Source organism: Taudactylus pleione, unplaced genomic scaffold (assembly GCF_031769625.1).
Source record: "Taudactylus pleione unplaced genomic scaffold, aTauple2 ptg000081l, whole genome shotgun sequence".
Taxonomy (NCBI): Eukaryota; Metazoa; Chordata; class Amphibia; order Anura; family Myobatrachidae; genus Taudactylus; species Taudactylus pleione.
The window spans coordinates 4,576,949-4,593,207 of NW_028284483.1; positions in this window are offsets into that span (position 1 = coordinate 4,576,949).

The following is a 16,259-nucleotide window of genomic DNA, read 5'->3' on the forward strand; positions in this document are numbered from 1 at the left end:
TCAGTGAGTAGCCAATAAAAGGATCACTGTCAGTGGGTGCCCTTTCAGAGTGTGGTTACTGCCTGTGACAGGAATCTGTATATATCACAATAAGGGAGCTCTGACTAATACAGCTGCCCCTAATCATTGGCAACTATTGTCTGAGAACATTTAATGGTTAACAAGTCCATATTTGATTTATATATTTTTTAAATAGGCAGCTGTACTTTCAGGAGCCTCCTGCTAATATTGGGAGGGTAGGCAAGCCTGATATTAACCATAAAATGTCCTCAAACAATAGTATGGTGGTATGTTACCCATAGAAAAACTAGCTCTGGTGGAATGCTGTTCTTAGTACTATAGTTTTCACCTGCCACTGCAGGACACGCCTCTAAATGACAATAGACACACCCATAGGTGGAGCTAGACACGCCCCTTCGTGCGGCACATTCTGCTACCACCTACAGTCTCCCTGAAACTAGTTTTCAAAAGTAGGCAAGTATGCCCTCTCTACATGTTTGTGGCGATGTTGCACCATTGGGGCATGTCTGTTCCTCCCTGGCAGGCTTGGGACCCCAGACATGACCGGAACACTCTCAGCACCCCCGTGTTTTACAATAGATTTTACACTGTAGTGTGTATCAGGTATTTATGTAGGGATAGCATTACATAAATAGGGCCATCAAATATTTAATAATATGCTGTAAATGTATAACTATATATAAGAAAAAAAACTAGTGTATATCACATGAAATTATACTTTCCCAGGTACCTCCAAACCAAGAAATTCAAAAGAAAAGGGATGACAGTCACTATGTATGTTCAGATATAAGAATATCACTGTTCAATACAGGGGAGCACAAATATATTGGTTACTTTCCTATATGTAAGTCTTCTCATATTGTTTGCGCTGCTCTCTATTGCATCACTGAATGTTTGTTATAATATGCATAAATATCCCATGGTGTGATGCCTTGGACTGTTTTTTCCGCCTAAGGGGCATATTCAATTAGTCGCGAAAAGTCAGCAGCTTTTCGCATGCCGTACTTTTCGCAGTCATCGCTGGTGTCACCAGCGGAAAAGTTTTGCACGCGTCACAGCTTAGCGCCGTATTCAATTCCAAAGGCCGCAAAAACAGGACCCGGCGAAACTCGAACAGGCGAAAAGTGCTGTCAGTTTTGAGGAAACCAGCCTGACACCCCCCAAAAGATGCACTAACATTGGGGATTACTCTAGATACCCCCGAATAGTCCTGTTGAAGGTACTTGGGGTACTTAAATGCTCTTAATAGCTTCTAATTAGGGTCTTTGCACAAGTGGTGAAGAATAGCATTTAGCAGTTTTTTTGTGTGAAAATAACTAGTCCCAGCAAATTTGGGGTGCATGAAAATGGGTGCAAGCATGGTTTAAAGTTGCTAAAGTGAAGTCTTAAAACATGTTCAAAATCCACCTGCCGCAATCACCTGCAGTCTTTAAACACCTGGGGCATACTCGGGGACCCCCTGGAGTCTATTTCGCTGGTTTTTAAATTTTGTCCCCAACTTTGTACTTTTTTGCCCCCTTTTTTAAAGTAATTTCTTGGGGTGTCCTTCAGTTTTTGGGAGTTTTTTTGACACAGTTTACCTTTGGGGGGCTGTCCCAAGGCTGCAGAGGGGTTCCTGCAAGTTTGCACCCCTAAACTGCACTTTTTTGCCTGCTTTCATAGGCAAATCTTTTCTGACGATAACGATGCATTTAGTTTCCGCACCGGCGAAAACTCTTTGCAATTAAATACAGGTATAAGTTTTCGCTTGGCGCAGCGGTGAAAACTTTTCGCGGCTAATTGAATATGCCCCTAATTTGTTAAATAGATATCTCAGTGAGTTATTACAGTGTTCTATGTCTGAAACAGCTTAGATCAGAACACACGGAGCAATATGACAATTGTTATGTGATAACAATAGGATCTCTTACTCTCTGTCTCTCTCGTCTGTTTGTTGGTGGGAAGACAAATATTCAAGGTTGTTTCTTCAAGGTTTCTGCTTGCATTCATTATGTCATCATAGAGCTCATAAAAAGTTATTTTAAGCAATCAGATTGTGAGTAATACAAAAGAATTAACGCACATGCAAATAAACTTGAAATCTATGGTCGTGTCATTTACTGTGGAGGATGTCACAGTCTAAAGCCGCGTATCTGCTACACGATGTTACTGAGTGATTGCACAATCACGACATCATAATTGTGAATCGCTCAGTAATCGTGCACAATTCGTGCACAAATCGGGCACTATTATGTCGGAAATGACCAGCAATGCGCGCTCCTGCTGGTCGTTTCTGACATCAGTTATATGCTGAACATGCTGGTCAATCTGCTGATAACGACAGATTTGCCATGTTCAGAGATGATTGATGCGCCTACACTGAACGATCAATCATTCTGTGTAGGCACTGCAGGTGGAAGGGGAACGACAGTACGATTACGACATCGTAATCGTACTGTCGTGCCGGTGTCTACTAGTGGATACGCGGCTTTAGGGGTCTATATATGAAGAGCAGATAAGCCAAACCTATGGCATTTTCACTAGAGAGTTTACTTATCTCTGTACCTCTCAATTTAACAAGAGTTTACTACAGGAAAAATCTCTGATTGGGTAACTTATATTGCTCCACATACGGCAATCTCCAAAGGCCTCTAAGGGGAATGCAGCTATAGGGAATGCGACCTGAGTCAACTCAACTTGATGGTGTTAACTATACCTGGGAATGGGAACCAGTGAAATTGGATAGGCTTTGATAAATTCCCTCTGGGTCAAATCACTATAGTACATATCACTTTTAAGTCATTGATGGCAGCGTTAGGTAGAACATTATGCATAGCTGAGCTACAGATGTGTCCTCATACACCTAGGGGTAAATTTGCTAAGATTAGTTTATGGTTGATTTGCCGTTGTTCAGCGATTTGGAATGCAAATTGGAGATTTGCTAAAACTCAAATCGACGGCAACTCGCAGATTAAACACAACTTAAAACACTAATTTGGCTCAATGCACCATCAGTCCAAACATCAAATTATTAACACTGACTCAAATACAAATCATGGAATTACTAAGAATTGTTTTGTCAAACCTTATAAAAAAAATCACACCAAAATGGCTGCAGCACAATGCAGAAAACAAAGAGACCTGTCTGTGAGCAGGGTGTTTGATCAAAGCAGGATTTGGTGTTAAAAATTTGAAAAGGCTTAATTTAAAAACAAAATGTGTGGGGTCTCCCCCCAAAGCATAACCAACCACTGACCTCTGAGCCCAGTTTGGTACTGGAAAATAGGGGGAAAAACCGCCATGGGTTACCCATTTCTATTATCCAGCAAAGGGCTGAACCAGCCATGGTGGTAATGGCATAACGGAGGACACACAGCATGGGGTCCCCCTGCCAGCCCCAAACTGGTCAGCTCAGGGATGAAAATCCTTGGGAAGTGGGGCCACCAAAAATAAAATGAAGTCTCCCTACCTGAGGATCTACCAGCATTGGGCTTTCTGCTTATAGCTCTTCTCTGCTCCTTCCCGGTTGACGGACTAACCCCACCACCTCATGCTGGCTAATATAAGCCAGTGCCAGTGGGAGGGCTGATGACACGGCGAGCTGCAATTGGCTCGCCATTGCCATCATGGATGCGCACTGCGAGCTGTGATTGGTTTGCTTGCAGCGCTGTCTTTGAAATATGCCACGCCATTATGTACTTGGGGCAGTAGCAGAAACCCGTCGCAGACTCCATGCTGTAAAAGCAGGCAGGGACTGGATCCACCGCGATTCAGGTTCTCTGCCATGCCTGAGATAGGTGCCAAGTCCCGCCACATCCCTCCAGATCCCAACCCGCAACCATGCCCGGGATCTCCACCAGACCCCACCACAAGTGCACCCCAAAACAGATCAACCGGACCTGGGCTGATGATCTACCATTTTTTTTCACCATAAAAAGTAGCCAACAACTCAACCTAAAGTCAATAAAAATGGTTGTGGGAGGGAGCGAGGGAACATTCTTTAGACCTAACACATGTGACACTATATTTAGATAAACTATGATCAAACCTCACCTCACAAATACTAATTGGCTAAACAAAAGCATGTGATTCCACACAGTCCAGCCCCTAGCCTTGTGGTTTGACCCATAACAGACCTGTTCTTCCTTCTGTTCTTTGCCAGTATCATGGTAAAGAAAAATACTTAACCATTGCAACATTACAGATATTAGTGTTAGGCTATATAGATTCCCAAGAGAGCATGTAAAATGTACAGTATGGGCCTAGTTCATGCTAATGTATGCAGCAGCGATGCTTAAATATGCTAGTGGCGCAGGAGCCGCCTGAACAAAAAAGATGCCTTCTGTTGGCAACGTAGATCCAAGTTCTGCGTCCAAAGAGGCAGCATCATTTCATCAACCATCGCAACCATCTATCAAGATTGCCACAGTAAGTCTAAGCTTACTCAGAATTGGCGACGGAACTCCCCTGCCGGGGCCTGAAAATCCCTGGCCTCGGCACTCCAAAAAATAGTAAGCAACACGCCTCTAATTTGGGGAACGATCCCCGTTGCCACCAATTTCCCACCCTTAATTGGCCACAGCCTATCAGTTGGGCTATGGCATCCATGGCACTGCGGGCTATGGCATCCATGGCACATCCATGAGCACTGTGGCCCCGGTGCATACACAGCCCAAACATCATTCGATTTGTATACAAGTCTGAATCAGGCCCTATATGCATCTGTTAGGTCTTCTGAAGTAATCCAGGGAGAACACAGTGGTATTAGGCTGCTTTTTCTCCAGTCCTAAGTATAAGTAATGGAGAGGTGCAGAACTGAAGGTCCACCTGGCAGCTCTGAAAAAGTTCATAAACACTACTTGAAGAACCTATATGAGCTGATAATTACTAATTCCTTCTAGAACAAATAGGAACAATTGTCTTTTTAAATACATTTTATTGGATCTTCCTGCTTCCAAAGATGCCTGCATCTGCTTGTATCCTGTGACTACAATATAAGCACCAAACACTTATTCATTCACCAGCTGTACTGAGGTTATCTCCAAGCTCTACCAAACACTGCACTGGTCCATAGCAAATGGCCAGTGGTGAATTAGCCATCAGCAACCAGGAGATCTTGCAGCAGTGTGCCCCCACATACCCAGAAGTAAGTGGTTCCAGGTGTTGGAGCCAGGTGGTGGCAGTTAGTTACAATTCTACAATGCCATGAGAGGAGCCAGTAATAGGCTACTTCTGATAGTGATAGGATACTCCTGTTGTTTAGGAAGAGTGACCGTCCTGCAATGGACTGGCTGGCAGACAAAGCACATCCTGTCACAGCCCTCCAGACCCTAAAGTTCAAAAAAACAATAAACAAACACACACCCAATGTTCCTAAAAAATAATAAACAATGAAGTCGCATATATTATTAACATAAGACCCAACAAACAAACATCTGTGGGCTTTACTGAATAAATGTTTACCAGATACATCAAATAATTAGGAAGAATATAATTTAATTATGTATTCAGTACTTTTCCTGTTATTACATTTTTTGTATATCATACTCTATTTCCATAATATAGAAGACTTTAGATTGATCACCAGGTAGACATTTTATTTTGGGTGCTAAATCTTTGACCTCTAATATCTCTCACTATGCAGATTTACAATGACAGCAATTAGTGATTTCTTTGATATCATACACTAAAGATTCCACCATGCTCTTTGATCAAACACAATAGTAATACACTTTTATTTCAGTAACCAATGATGTCTGAGCCCTGCATACAGTATATCTATCACATATGATTTGAGTCTATGGGGCCTATTCATCATCATCACTTAATTTCTACAAAAGCAGGTGAAAATGAACATTTCCACCTGCAATTGTAGAAATGAAGTTATCGGGCCATTCATCAAGAAGGTAAAGCAGGAGATATCACAGATATCTCCTACTTACAATGGCCCGCTGTTCCCATACACTGGTATGGGGACAGAATTCATCAAGCTCCGAAACTACAAGCATTCGTCATCTTCAGATGGCGTTTGCTCCCACTCCTGGATGCGAGGAGGGATCCTTTCCGAAGGCAGCAGTGAAGCCGCTCGCAGGGACAGCTGATTTTTGGATCAGCTACCTCCGCGCCGTAGCAATGATGAATTGCTTCGGCGTCCATGGCGAGTTACAATGTTAATTATCAGGGTCCATTCAGACCCTGATAATTAACATCATGAATAAACCCCTATTTAACAGATCATAATATATTTTCAAGCTACAACTTATATACTTAATTCCATCACTTCAGTTTTGACTTTATGTTTTCTAAAGATTATTATTTATAGATCAGAGGACCTGCTATGGGTGCATCATTTCTGCCTAGCTATTCCGTTTTCTATGGGTAGCTGGGAACATTGTTTTATTTAGAATTTAATGATAATAAAGAAAATGTGTAAATGATTCCCTTGCTACAATCAATTCCTTGGTAACTCCAAAGTATGTGATATGAATTGCTATTTTATTATTTGTGAGCATGCTTTGAATCTGTGTGGGCACTTTGCTAAGGCTGAGAATACAGAGGACAGTCTTCTTACTGTTATTAATTCATTTATTTATGAACAGTTATTTATACAGTGCACGCATAATGTACAGTGCTTTACACAGAATATCAATCGCTAGCCCAATAGAGCCTACAAGCAGGGCCGGTGCAAGGTTTCAGGGCGCCCTAGGCAAAGGTTCACAATGCCGCCCCTGTTTTCCCCCAAACCTTCTGCCCAGCTCACAGGCACATACACAGCGCCCTAATAATATTCACATGACCTGAATTAAAGAGACGATTCCCCCTGCAGTGCCCCCAGTAGTAAGGGCCCCTGTAGTGCTCCCAGTTGTAATCCCCTTGTAGTGCCCCCAATAGTAATGCTCTGTGCAGTGCCCCCAGTAGTAATGCTCCCTGCAGTGCCCCCAGTAGTAATGCTCTGTGCAGTGCCCCCAGTAGTAATGCTCCCTGCAGTGCCCCCAGTAGTAATGCTCTGTACAGTGACCCCAGTAGTAATGCTCCCTGCAGTGCTCCCAGTAGTAATGCTCCCTGCAGTGCCCCCAGTAGTAATGCCCTTGTAGTGCCCCCAGTAGTAATGCACCCTGCAGTGCCCCCAATAGTAATGCTCCCGACAGTGCCCCAGTAGTAATGCCCCTTGAAGTGCCAGAGCAGTAAGGGCCCCTGTAGTTCCCCCAGTTGTAGTGCTCCCAATAGTGCCCCCATATGATGCCCCCAGTAGTAAGGCCCCTGTAGTGCCCACTGTAGTAAGCCCCCCCCCGCGCACACACATACTCCCATAGTACACTGCGGGACCCGGAAGCCAGAGCTCAGGAGCGAGCTCCATCCTCCGGCTGCCGCTGGTGCTGGGGGAAATAAGGACTCGGGCGCCCGCTGGTAACACAATCTCAGTGGGCGCCCGGCAAATAGAGAGTGCAGGGGGTGCGATCGCTGGGCTGGCGGGCCCCTTAAGCCTCTCAGCCCCATAGAAACTGCACCCCCTGCACCCTCCGTAGTTAGGCGGACTCAGAAGCGCACTCTAGTGGCCGGCACCCCTAGGTAGCTGCCTAAGCTTGCCTAGTGGTAGCGTCGGCCCTGCCTACAATCTATATTTATTATTATTATTATTATTATTATTATTATCCTTTATTTATATGGCACCACAAGTGTTCCGCATGCCTTACATAGTACATAGAACTAATAGGTGAACAAGAAACAAGTAACTTACAGTACATTACAGTGCAGGACAAGGACACGGCTTATATACATTGCTGAAATAGTGATTAAAGCAATATATTTCCTATCACATGCACACCTATACACTGGGGCTATTTTTTTTATTGTTAGAAGTCAATTCATTTACAAGTTTGTTTTTGTAGTGTGGGAGGAAGCTAGAGGAAACCCATGCAAACATGCATAGAACATAAAAACTCCACACAGATCGGGCCTTTCAGAGACAACTATGTATCATTAACATTTTTCTCATGCTGTACCCCAATTGCAAGAATATACACTTAGATATGACAATATGATGTGAGTAATCACACTGGCATAGGTACAATATATATAGAATATTATAGATGTAGCCCATAGCAACCAATCATATTCTACATTTCTATGTAACATTTACCTAGAACATAATAGGTAGAATCTGATTGGTTGCTATGGGCAATATCTCCACTTCTAAAAACCTGCACTTTAGTAAATATACCCCCTGACAGGGGCGTATCTATAATGGGTGCTGGGTGTGCGGGGAACACGGGCCCCTGGGCCAGGGGGGCCCCGCACCGCACACCTTGCACCCATAGTATTACTTACCTCTCCGGAGTCCCACATCGGAGCGGGGCTCCGGCGCTGTAAAAACAACTGGAAAATGGCTGCCGCCATTTTCTCATCGTTTGCGCATGTGCAGTACAGGGAAAATGCCGCCGCGGCCACTTTTCAAGGTGACCTGCGCATACTCTGGAGACGCTGGGTGCACTCTAGTGCCCAGAGTCTGTAACTCCGGCGCTGGCCACGCACAGCTCAGTGCGCTGCCGGATGCCGGTCAGAGAGGAGGGGGCCCATGTATGAGACTGCACACTGGCCCCCGCCTCTATAGAAAAGCCCCTGCCCCCTCATCTCTCTCCTTGGGCGTCAGATAGGCATTGTGGCAGCTGCCATGGCCCCATCCTTTTCTCCCACCAAGGGAGCACAGGAGCTCTCTCCCTGCTCCCCAGCTCTAAGATGTCTTCCTCTGGGATAGGGATGGCCATCGACTGTCTATAGTTATCAATGGTCATCTGTCAATAGTAGATGGTTTTGCCATCAATGGCGGAGCATCAGATGATTTCCCGCCATCCAGTGGTGGATTCAAGGGGGGGGAGGGGATTTTCGGGAGTTTTTTTTTTTTTTACTGTAAATAGTGGGGCTGACGGGTGGCTGTTTCCCTTGCAGCTACTGGCAGCTGCCCCCCCCCCCCCATCCCTGGATAAATAGCAGCTTCAGCAGCATGCTCAGAGGCTGAGCAGCTCCACCTCCTTGAGCTCTGCAAACTGCCTTGCTGCTTGTAGTAGGCAGACGTGACATCGCGCATACTGTCAGTGTGAAGTGAGGAGCTGCCAGAGGTCATGCAGCAGTCAGCGCTGTGTCCATCAGCTTGCCCCGTGAAATGCTTGAAAATAAGGTACACAGCAGCACAGCACTTGCTCTGAGTATGACTTCAAACACCGCCTCCTTCCTTATTCAGTAGGGACACTGACTCCACCTCTGCTCTCTAAAGTTGGCTGGCCGCTGGCCTGAATAACAGGCATGGAAGTCAAAGTGACTGATTTCCACTTATCTGCCTGCCCTGCTTTCTGAAATCTGATTGTGCACTGACAGGGCCGCAGTGCTCAGTACAGGAAGAGGCGTGATTAGCAACTAAAGAGTCACCAGATGTCCCCGTCTGCTCCAAGTCCAGCCCGCCCACACATGAGCCCAAATGCCCTGATCCATTTATCCAAGCCCACACCTGACTCTTGCATGCTTGTCTGTCTAACCAATGGTCTGTGTCCACCACTCCCTGCCCCTACCCCCCCTCCGTGTGTCACCCACTGCCTCTCTCCCTTCACTCTTTATCACAAATTTAGTATTTGCACTTGTCTCCATCTGCACCTACCCATGTGGGTCTGTATCTGTACTCATATTTGTCTTTGCTTAGCCATCTGTGCCGCTGCCTGTACCCATGTGTGCCTGTGTCCATAGCCATGTGTTCCTCTGCCCATACACATATGTGCCTCTGCCCGTATTCATATGTGCCTCTGCCCATACCCACGTGTGCCCTTATCCATGTGTGCCTGTGGCCGTAGCTATATGTTCCTCTGCCCTTACCCATGTGTGCCTGTGGCCGTAGTTGTGTTCCTCTGCCTGTACCCATGTATGCCACAGTCCATACCCATGTCTGCCTCTGCCCATACTCATGTGTGCCCATACCCATGTGTGGCTGTGACCGTAGGTAGGTGTTCCTCTGCCTGTACCCATGTGTGCCTGTATGTAGCTATATGTTCCTCTGCCTGTATCCACATGTGCCTGTGTCTGTAGTTATGTGTTCCACTGCCTGTACCCATGTGTACCTCTACCCGTACCCATGTGTTTCTCTGCCTGTACCCATTTGTGTCTCTGCCCATACCCATGTGTGTCTGTCTGTAGCTATATGTTCCTCTACCTGTACCCATGTGTGCCTGTGTCTGTAGTCATGTGTTCCTCTGTCTGTACCCATGTGTGCATCTGCCCGTACCCATGTTTGCCTCTGCCCATACCCATGTGTGCCCAAATCCATGTGCGCCTGTGTCCGTAGCTATATGGTCCTTCGCCCTTACCCATGTGTGCTTGTGTCTGTAGTTATGTGTGCCACTGCCCATACCCACGTGTGCCTGTGTCATAAGTCAGAGCTTGACAAATCCCGGTCGCCATGGCAACTAAGATTTTAGTCCTGGCGACCGAGTTTTCCTAGCCCCCCCCCCATCTCCACCACCGCAGGGAGGCTCCATTTGCAAGGCGCCTGCTGAAATTTTACCAGTGGACGCCCGACTCACTCCTGAACTCCGGCGGGCTTACTATTGGAGATTCTATTACAGGGGGCTTACTACTGGGGGCTCTATTACTGGGGGCTTACTACTGGGGGCTCTATTACTGGGGGCTTATTACTGGGTGCACTATTACAGGGGCTTACTACTGGGGGCTTACTACTGGGGGCTCTATTACTGGGGGCTTACTACTGGGGGCACTATTACAGGGGGCTTACTACTGGGGGCTTACTACTGGGTGCACTATTACAGGGGCTTACTACTGGGGGCTTACTACTGGGGGCTCTATTACTGGGCGCTTACTACTGGGTGCACTATTACAGGGGCTTACTACTGGGGGATTACTACTGGGGGCACTATTACAGGGGGCTTACTACTGGGGGCTTACTACTGGGGGCTTACTACTGGGGGCACTATTACAGGGGGCTTACTACTGGGGGCACTGTTACAGGTGGCTTACTACTGGGGGCACTATTACTAGGGGATTGCTACTGGGGGCACTATTACAGGGGGCTTACTACTGGGGGCACTGTTACAGGTGGCTTACTACTGGGGGCACTATTACTAGGGGCTTACTACTGGGGGTGCTATTACAGGGGGCTTACTACTGGGGGCTCTATTACGGGGGCTTACTACTGGGGGCACTATTACAGGAGGATTGTTACTGGGGGCACTATTACAGGCGGCACTATTACAGGGGCTAGTATGGGCATTTTGCAGACTCTGATGACCATTAAAGAGGCATGTGTGGTGATTTGATGGCATGTGGGGAGGTTGAGGGGCACTGAAAGGGCATATGTGGTGGTCTATACAAGCTTTCATATATCTTGGTAATGGACGATGGTCTGGCTCCTAAAGTTTTAAGATGGCTCCTAGATTTTATAAAAATTTGTCTAGCACTGTCATAAGTTATGTGCTCCTCTGCCCATACACATGTGTGCCTGTACCCATGTGTGCCTGCGTCCGTATCTATATGTTCCTCTGCTCATACCAATGTGTGCCTGTGTCTGTAGTTGTGTTCCTCTGCCTGTACCCATGTGTACCTGTGTCTGTAGTTACAGTATGCGTTCCTCTGCCCGAACCCATGTATGCCTCTGCTCCACTTTGGTATTTGTGTGTATCCCTGCCTGTGTGGCACAGGTGGAGGTGCTTAATCGCTCACAGAGCTGGCACTTGAGGTGAGGTACCCAAGGCAGAAATACATCAACCTGTAAGAGGAATCCTCTAGAATTATATGTAATCCAGCATTAGTTTGACTTAAAATCTGATCAGCTCTTCATCTAAAACTGCCCACACACATAGAGATATTTTACACGATTTTTCCGATTTCGACAAATCGTGTAAAATGTGCCCAAATTGTGAGTAAATCGTGAGTCCCGACTCACAATCATGATGCAATGCGCATCCCCGCAGGTCGCACATCGCATCTTCAGATCTGCCGTGCTGTTTGTAGATTTGCCAATCTGGGACCTGATGCACTGGAAAAAAAAAGTTAAGATGCACAATAGATCTTAAGTCAGATTGGAGGCAATTTACTCCAAATCAACTGTAGGATTGCGGTGAGCTGCCGGCGGAGAGTTCAAGGGAAATCATACACGATGTTCGGATCGTGATCACATCGCTATGTCTGTGAAAACCTTAAGACCTAATGGTACTTATAGAACACAGGTTCTCAAACTCAGTCCTCAGGACCCCAAACAGTGCATGTTTTCCAGTCTCCTCACAGAATCACAAGTTAAATATTTATCTCCATCTGTGGATCTTTTAAAATGTGTCAGTGAGTAAAGAACACACCTGTGCACCTGCTAGGTGACCTGGAAAACGTGTGTGGGGTCCTGAGGACCAAGTTTGAGAACCAATGTTATATAGGATATGACAAAATAAATAACATAGAGTGACCCATTTTATTATAGGACACAGGTGAGGTGGAAATACTAAAGGAGGAGAGGTGAGGTGGAAAGACTAAGGAGGAGCAGAAATGATTAGAGTAGAGAAAAAAAATATGTACAGCAGTTATTGCAGCTAATCGCAATGAGGCTTTTGCCATATTTATATAAATTGTTATGTGGAGACATCTTGTGTTAAAGGTCTGTCTTAGCGAAGATTTGTTTGATATGGGAAAGTCATGACTTGTATAGGTCTTGTACAGTGAATTATTTATTTATTTCTAGTTATTTATATACCTGGAGGACACCCAGGCCATACTTGCCTACTTTTGAAAAAGCATTTCAGGGAGATTGTGAGAGCAGCACCTATGAGCGCGTGTTACAGAGGGCATGTACTGATAAATCTGAGAGGCGTGTCCTAAACCTGACTTACATCCAAATGTAAACCAGCCCAAAAGCAGTCAGTATGATCTGTTTGTTGATGAAAACACACTAATACTTTTCAGAAATTCATAGGGATCATTGTGCCTTATATTAACAAATGCAAGGAAATGACACTAATGATCCCATTTGAATGTATATATCTCTGTTTTTTAATATAACAGCTTCATAATGGGGTTAAGGATGAAATGAGGGAGATTGCTGGACTCTTCAGGGAGACAGGGAGATTGCTACTATTTCAGGGAGTCTCCCTGACAATGAGGGAGAGTTGGCAAGTATGACCCAGGCAAGCACAGGGAGATTATACAAACTGTACAGTTAGAGCTGCAGTGTGTATTGAACCCACAACCTAAGTGTATGTACATTATATTTTGCTGATATATGGTTGATGTTTTTTTTAAATGCTTAATGACAGTGGTTTTCAATCTCAGCCCTCAAGTATCCCAAACAGGTCATGTTTTGAAGATTTCTGTTTGTGGAAGCAGGTGGGATAATTACTGACCCAGAAAAATATAATAAGTCACCTGTGTATTATTAAAAACATCCACAAAACATGACTTGTTGGTGGTTCTTGAGGACTTGAGTTGAGAATCCTACTTTATGGTGAAATACAGCATTTGGAAATCTCCCTTCCCCCCTCTGTATTATACAGTATACAGTGCATCCGGAAAGTATTCACAGCGCTTAATTTTTTTCACATTTTGTTATGTTACAGCCTTATTCCAAAATGGAATAAATTCATTTTTGTCCTTAACATTCTACACATAATACCCCATAATGGCAACGTGTAAAAAGTTTTTTTGAGATTTTTGCAAATTTAATAAAAAAACAACAACTAAGAAATCACATGTACATAAGTATTCACAGCCTTTGCGCAATACTTTGTTGATGCACCATTGGCAGCAATTACAGCCTCAAGTCTTTTTGAATATGATGCCACAAGCTTGGCACACCTATCTTTGGGATGTTACACCTGTTCCTCTTTGCAGCACCTCTCAAGCTCCATCAGCTTGGATGGGAAGCGTCTGTGCACAGCCATTTTCAGATCTCTGCAGATATATTCAATTGGATTCAAGTCTGGGCTCTGGATGGGCCACTCAAGGACATTCACAGAGTTGTCCTGAAGCCACTCCTTTGATATCTTGGCTGTGTGCTTAGGGTCGTTGTCCTGCTGAAAGATGAACCGTCGCCCCAGTCTGAGGTTAAGAGCGCTCTGGAGCAGGTTTTCATCCAGGATGTCTCTGTACATTGCTGCATTCATTTTTCCCTCTATCCTGACTAGTCTCCCAGTTCCTGCCACTGAAAAACATCCCCACAGCATGATACTGCCACCACCGTGCTTCACTGTAGGGATGGTATTGGCCTGGTGATGAGTGGTGCCTGGTTTCCGCCAAGCATAACGCCTGGCATTCACGCCAAAGAGTTCAATATTTTGTTTCTCATGGTCTGAGAGTCCTTCAGGTGCATTTTGGCAAACTCCAGGTGGGCTGTCTTGTGCTTTTTACTAAGGAGTGGCTTCCGTCTGGCCACTCTACCATACAGGCCTGATTGGTGGATTGCTGCAGAGATGGTTGTCCTTCTGGAAGGTTCTCCTCTCTCCACAGAGGAATGCTGTAGCTCTGACAGAGTGACCATCAGGTTTTTGGTCACCTCCCTGACAAGGGCCCTTCTCCCACGATCGCTCAGTTTAGATGGCTAGCCAACTCTAGGAAGAGTCCTGGTGGTTCTGAACTACTTCCATTTATGGATGATGGAAGTCACTGTGCTCATTGGGATCTTCAAAGCAGCAGATATATTTATGTACCCTTCCCCAGATTTGTGCCTCGAGACCATCCTGTCTCGGAGGTCTACAGACAATTCCTTGGACTTCATGCTTGGTTTGTGCTCTGACTTGCACCATCAAGTGTGGGACCTTATATAGACAGGTGTATGTCTTTCAAAATCATGTCCAAACAACTGAATTTATCACAGGCAGACTCCAATTAAGCTGTAGGAACATCTCAAGGATGATCAGTGGAAATAGGATGCACCTGAGCTCAATTTTGAGCTTCATGGCAAAGGCTGTGAATACTTATGTATTCTGTGATTTCTTAGGTTTTTTTTAAATTAAATTTGCAAAAATCTAAAAAAAAACTTTTTACACGATGTCATTATGGGGTATTGTGTGTAGAATTTTGAGGACAAAAATTAATTTATTCCATTTTGGAATAAGGCTGTAACATAACAAAATGTGGAAAAAGTGAAGCGCTGTGAATACTTTCCGGATGCACTGTATCGGTGATTGGTATGCTCATGTTGCATAAGAGTGACTAAGATGGGCTGTTTTTTATGGTGTAGTCCAAAATGCACTCTGTATGATATTGTGGTCACCAGAATGTTCTCTGTATTGTATGGAGGACAATACATTTTATATTAAGTAATTGCCTGGTAATGTACTGCAATTTGGTGTGTTCTTAAAGATGAACAATTATAGGAGTGACATTCTTTTATTGCTGCTTATTCTATAATGGAAATTTCTGCTAAGGTCGCTCTGTGATGTGTGTTATATTATTGAAAGATAGCATGAATTGCAATTTTTGCCCTTTACTTCCCTTGTCTGTTTGGTCAGAGGACCTGATTCAGACCGGGTTGCAAGTTCTGTTCACTCGCAGCCGGGTCGATGGAGGGGCAGTCCGCAAAAAGCGCTCGCTCCGGGACTCACTACAGAAGGAGCGGCTGTCTATGTTGATCGACAGCTCAACCCCTTTTGTAGGCGTGGCCGGGGGTGGCTTCACAAACGGAGGCGTCCCTAAGCGAACGCCTGCCGTTTGTGGGCGGCCTCACTGACATAACCAGCTCTGTTAGAGCCGTAAGCTCTCTGGGTCTTGCGGCCACGAGACCCTACCACAAGGGTCTCGTCGCAAGCCTGATGGTCGCGATGGTCTTGACCATCGCGACCATCATCATGGCCGCTCGCATAAGCTGTGGGTGGTAACTCACAGCTATGCGAGCTGCCAAGAGGCCGCAACTTAAAAACCAAGTGCCCGCCCTGATTCAGAGCAAGCGCTCGCTTTTTGCGAGCGCCTCTGAATCAGGCCCAGAGTTTCCAAATTGCTCTGCATGAGGGAGAATAACTTGTCCTTATGTGTTAGCCACAAACATGCAGAGTCCCCAGCACAGTTGGGATTAAAAAAATTGCACTATGTCATACTGAGGTCCTGTGGAAGATCAGCACGAATTGTCCATTGAAAATTGTGGCAGACTAGTAATAGTAGGTAGATTTATTTCTTTTTAAGTGGTCTAACACTTGAGTCTCAGTTGGTAACAAAAGTGCAGAATATGCATCTTAACTTTATTTCACACTATCAAAATCCGTAAAAGCGTCTGGGCGGCCTAG